Below are 6,244 nucleotides of genomic sequence, written 5' to 3'. Positions count from 1 at the left end.
TGCCCCAGTTCCTTTATTCACTATCATTATTCTTCTCTCCTCGATGTTTGACCCCTTGCTGGGTATAATTCCATGGTCACTATCTGGTATCTGACTCAAGTGGCCAATCTTTACAAATGTGAACCTAGACATTGAGTGTTGGCCCACGTTGGGTGCATCATTGCAGCGCTCAATTCTCCCCTCAATGTGGCACCTGCACATCCTGTACTTCCCAGTCCAGATCGCTGAATAGTGACCAGGAGTTGGAAACCTTGACCAATTTCTTCTCTCAACCCCATGGCCACTGTCATCAGCTGTAGCACTCCTACTGCTGTTCCAGCTAAGATCCAGGAAACTCAACATAGACCAAATCTGGAGCTTTCTTGTCCTGTTTGACTCCGCTACTGAATGATAAATTCACTGAGCCATCAGGGGAGCATTGTTATTGTGCCAGATCCTGCTTCCTTATTATTAATTCATCATTTTTAAACAAAGATATTCCATTTAAAAATTGAAGGAAGTAAAGTAAACATCCATTCTTAAACATTTACGTTTTCTGCCCAGATGTTGAGATTGCCTTCATAAAAAAAAATCTTGATTGTGATTCATTCCAAAAGAGAACAGCGAGACTTTGCAAGACAGGCGGCCCCTCCATCATTAATTGCTCTACATAGAAATGGAGCAGATAGGAGGACCAGTTAATCACAGTGAACAGCACACAGTAGCAAAAGAATGAGTGGATAAAATGATGTGAAATACTGCTTAACGGTAAGTGTAAGCTGATATACTTTAGATGTAAGAATGGCAGATGGGAATACAATCTAAACAGAGAAACAGGTGAGCAAAGGGTTTTAACTCAGTTTTTTTCATGTATATATTTATATAAAAATAAATATGTATAACATGATGCAGCAAAGGAGACCATTCAGTCCATTGTGCTTCTGCCAGCTCTTTGGAAGAGCTATCTAATTACGATCCCTCCCCTGCTCTTTCTCCATGGCCCTGTAACTTTTTCCTTTAAATATTTATCCAGTTTTCTTTTGAATCTGTTTCTTTTGCCCTTCCAGGCAACACATTTCAGATCACAACAACTCATTGCGTAAGACAATGTTTCCTCGTGTCGCCCCTGGTTCTTTTGCCATTCACCTTAAATCTGTGTCCCTCTGATTACCAAGCCTCCTACCACTGGAAACATTTTTGTCTTATTCACTCTATCAAAACCATTCATAATTTTAAGTCCTTTATTAAATGTCCCCTTGTGCTTCTTTGCTCTCTATGCTCTAAGGTGAACAACTCCAGCTTCTTCAGTCTCTCCATATAACTGAAGTCCTTCATCCCTGGAACCATTTTATTAAATCTCTCTTGCATCCTCTCTAAGACCATGACATCCTACCTGAAGTGTTGTGCCCAGAATTGAACACGATACTCCAGCCTGGGCCTAACCAGTGTTTTGTAAAGGTTTGATGCAACCTTTTCACAGTGCAAAATATGTTCAAAAAGATGAGTGGAGATTTGGGCTTCATCATAAGTTCTACTGGCATGGTACAGAGTGGTGTTCAGCGTTCACTAGGAATATTGGGGCTTTAATCCATGATTATCGGAATGGGGAGGACCGAGTTAAACCCGTCCTCCGGCCTCATTGAAATAAATCGGGGAGCTTCAGTGTCAACCAAGTTTTCCAATCAGCGGCTTACCAACTTAGTCCTGTTCTGAGAACTAGAGGTAAATCAATGGGGTAATTGAGGAGTATTAGCAGTGACCCGCATTTTTGTGAAACCAGCAGGAGGTGCTCCATCAAATTCCACAAAATACAAACATTTTCAAACTCCTTGGCCCTTTTTTAAAATCTGCTTCCCAATGGTCCCTTTAAAGATCATAATCTCTGACTCGAACACTAACTTGTTACCAACCTGGGTCTGAACTGAGAGCAGGAACGTTGTTTCAAAATTGACACAAGGCTCCTGGGCAGATTTCAGTCTGTTACCTGGGACTGCCAACTGCTGCAACCAATTTAGCAGAGGCCCGAACACCCATACAGATTGGCTGGGGGCCTCGAGCCTGTTAAATTCATTAATATTGTGCATGTTTGAGAGCTTAGGCACCTTTTGTGTTGCATATAGGTTGGCCCACTTTTAGAAGGATAAACTGACATTGGAGAAAGTGCAACAGCAATTTATTCCCATGAAGCACTCCCAGGGCAGCTACAACACGGGGTTAGATACAGAGTAAAGCTCTCTCTATATTGTTCCCATCAAACACTCCCAGGACAGTTACATCACAGGTTAGATACAGTGTAAAGCTCTCTCTACACTGTCCCCATCAAACACTCCCAGGACAGGTACAGAACGGGGTTAGATACAGAGTAAAGCTCTCTCTATATTGTTCCCATCAAACACTCCCAGGACAGTTACATCACAGGTTAGATACAGTGTAAAGCTCCCTCTATACTGTTCCCATCAAACACTCCCAGGACAGGTACAGCACAGGTTAGATACAGTGTAAAGCTCCCTCTACACTGTACTCATCAAACACTCCTAAGATAGGTACAGCACAGGATTAGATGCAGAGTAAAGCTTCCTCTACACTGTCCCACTCTGAGAAAAGCAGCTTCTCCTCTAAAACCCCCTGGGCCACCTGATTCCCTTTTACTTATTCTAACTTAAAAAGTAGGCAATGAGATTAGACTGTGTCTAAGAAGATTGATACCAGTGGTTACTGAGGGTAATGGGGTGCCATGGGATGTGTTCCTGTGGCTGTTATACTTTAGTTGACTCGTTTTAACACCAGCGAGTTGGTGACTGGACTGGATGCCGACTAAAACTGCACCATGGAGAACTCACTAATGGGGCTTGTTGTGGACTTCAGTTGGGTAGCTCTAGTTGAGGGGAGTGAAAGTGTGCAGGGAATCCCCTCAGAGATCTCTTGCAGATGGTCAAAGAAGCAACTTATACTGAAGGCAATGCTCCCACTCCTAGCTTGAGCTCTGGTGGTTTTTTTGTCTCCCTTCCTGAGGCACTGGGTACAACTGTATTTGTTGCCAAACCTGGCTGAGATTGGCAAATGTTACATTGTCTGAAAACTGAACCTCCGATCTTTGTGCTCTGTAACTCTTTCTTTGCTGCTTTCACCAATAGGAGTTTCTCGGGCTCTGACAACCCTCCAGTACCACACACGCATGACCATTCATCATATGTGCACTCAGACAGTAAATATTGACAAGGATGTTCAAGTACAGGTGATAGTGAAAGTTTGACCCTGCTCCGCCACCCCATCCTTAACTAACATTTCCAGCTATCAGGAGCAGGAACTATCTTATTTATTGCTCTTAGAAATCATTACCTTACTTGTTGCCTTAATTGAGATCATCCAACTCAGAACAGACCAGATTCCATTATTCTATGATTTCAAGAACTATCAACTCAGCAGCAATACTAGTTGTAGGAGTCATTCACTAAGACAATGAAGCAGCCCTGGTTTGGGGTTTCAGACCCTCTAGATTTTAAGATTAAGTTGAACTTGAGTTGGTGATTGGGGAGGATGAAAACAGAAACGTTAATGTTGACATAACAGGCTTGTCAGCAAAGTTGAAGCCCATGGAGCAAAAGAGACAGTGGTGGCACAGATACGAAGTTGCCTGAGTGACAGGAAATAGAGTGTAATGGTGCTTTGCAAACTGGAGGAAGGTATACAATGTGGTCTCCAAAGGGTTGCTATTAGGAACATTGCTTTTCCTGATCTAAGTTAATGACCTAGACTTGGGTGAGCAATTTGCAGATGATGCAAACCTTAGAAGTATTGTGACCTGTGAGGAGGATTATGATAGACTTCAAGAGAAATAGCCAGGCTGGTGGAATGGGCGGATATGTATGAAATTTACTGCAGAGTAATGCAAAGTAATATGTTTTGGTAGTGTTACGACTGGGATGGGACGAGTGCGCGAATTATCAAGCTCCTCCACTCCGCAGGCCGTACCATTAATTTAAATGTTTAATTTTCTCACCAAAACGGCCAATTATTTACCTATATCTCTAGTACCCAGAAAAAAAAGAGACTCTGACCAGGCTTCTTTCAAAAAACTCAGAATGATTAATTTATTTTAAAACGAAACTCCTTTTGAACAAGTTTTAATAACTGGTTAACACACAATTGTAGTTAGGAAGTATAACAATCTACCTCTTCCTAAAGAATTGCCTCAGCGCACACACACTCACACAGACAAACAGATAGGGCAGAATTTTGCCGTCGGTGAGCAGGGGGCGGGGCCCGCTCGCCAACTCGGGATGATGTCGGGCGGAAGCCCCGGTGTCACCCCGCCCCGTTTAAATTTTCAGGAAGGTGGGCCCGCAGCAAAATCAGCTGTGGGCCCGTCGACCTGTCAATGGCCAATTGAGGCCATTGACAGGATCAATTATACAATTAAAGGACCTGCCCGTCCAACCTTAAGGTTGCCGGGCAGGCCAGGAGCCCCGGCGACAAATAGATAAAACATGAAACCTCATCCAGTGGCGGTATGAGGTTTCATGTAGGGTTTTAAAAAAATAAAGTTATAATGTACATTATGAACATGTCCCATCTCATGTGACATTGTCACATGAGGGGACATGTTAGGGATTTTTTTTTTCTCTATTTTTCATATTTTTGAACGTGTAAACGATCTCCCTGAGGCAGCACTTAGCCTCAGGGAGATGTGCGCTCTTTCGTGCACTCTCGCTTTTGGGGAATCCCCCCCGTTCGCACAGGAAGCACATAGCGCTTCCCACCAGACGTCATGCTGGGCGGGCCTTAATTGGCCTGCCCATGTAAAATGGCGGTGGGGCCCGCTTCTCCGACGGGGATCGGCTCCCTGCCCGCCGGAGATTGGGTCGGGCCCGCCCGCCAGGCAGAAAATTCTGCCCATAGAGTTTTTCTGCAGAGATGGGCTTTAGAGGAAGGGCGTAAAAAAAAAAGGATAAAGTCCGCAGGTCTTTGATGCTGTTGCCTGGAATTCCCTCGTGTGAAGACGTCCAGTGGACATCTGGAAGTTCTCACCAACTGGTCTCAACTTTGCAGGTCCAAACGCAGACCAGTTACACTTAGATGAGGGTTCTCTGCCTACAGGTTGATAGCCACACACAGTTGCAGACAAGGTAGAGAGGGAGTCAATTAGGGTAGCTTTCCTTCCTCAGCTTGCTCCCCAACAAGACTATCTTCAAAACCAATGGGCTCACAACTTAAGTTTTTTCTCCTCCCTCCCATGTGATTTCCAACAAATTATCAACCTTCCTTTTCAGTTTTTTTTCCCCCATCACTTAAGGTGATTGCAGTTCAAAACAAACAACCAGATCTTCCTCAAATACTATGAAGGTCAGGTGATTTCTTGGTAGAGGCCTGCTTGTTGACAGTTGACCTTTTAAAAAAAATCCCAGGTTAGCATCCAAATATCCAGATCATGCCATGTCCTTCCATTTTGTAAAAGAAAAATTCAGTCTTGAGAAATGTGATTCTAACAGTTGGAAGAATGAGGACAGACAATATCAAATAAAGGATACATTTCCAGAGGGAGTGCAGGAACTGAGGTTGAGAGAACAGTTAATAAGGTATACAGACATGATACTGGGCTTTAAAGAGGCATAGAGCGTGGAGGCAGGTTCAGTCGAGGCAATACAATTCAAGAGGACATTAGATGATTATTTGAATAGGAACAATGTGCAGGGGTACGGGGAAAAGGAAGGTCAATGGCACTAGGTCATAATGCTCATTTGGAGAGCCGGTGCAGACACAATGGGCTGAATAACCTCCTTCTGTGCCGTTAAGATTCTGTGTTTCTGTGAAAAGGAAAGAAGTTATGGTGAACAAAAACAAAAATACCAGGAAAAACTCAGCAGGTCTGGCAGCATCTGCGGAGAGGAACACAGTTAACGTTTCGAGTCTGAATGACTCTTCATCAGAACTAAGGAAACATAGAAAAGAGGTGAAATATAAGCTGGTTTAAGGGGTGATGGGACAGGTAGAGCTGGATAGAGGGCTAGTGATAGGTGGAGATTGCCAAAAGATGTCATAGACAAAAGGACAAAGAGGAGGTGATATTAGCTAAGAAATGTGCTAATGGGGACATTATGGGTGGAAAGCAGGATGAGCAAGGGACAGATAGCCCTAGTGGGGGTGGGGGGAAGGGATCGAAATAGGCTAAAAGGTAGAGATAAAACAATGGATGGAAATACATTTAAAAATAATGGAAATGGGTGGGAAAAGAAAAATATATATAAATTATTGGAAAAGGGGGGAT

The sequence above is a fragment of the Cetorhinus maximus genome, chromosome 20 (genome assembly GCF_964194155.1).
Source record: "Cetorhinus maximus chromosome 20, sCetMax3.hap1.1, whole genome shotgun sequence".
Lineage (NCBI taxonomy): Eukaryota > Metazoa > Chordata > Chondrichthyes > Lamniformes > Cetorhinidae > Cetorhinus > Cetorhinus maximus.
The sequence above is the reverse complement of the archived record's forward strand: the minus strand, read 5'-3'. Positions refer to the sequence as shown.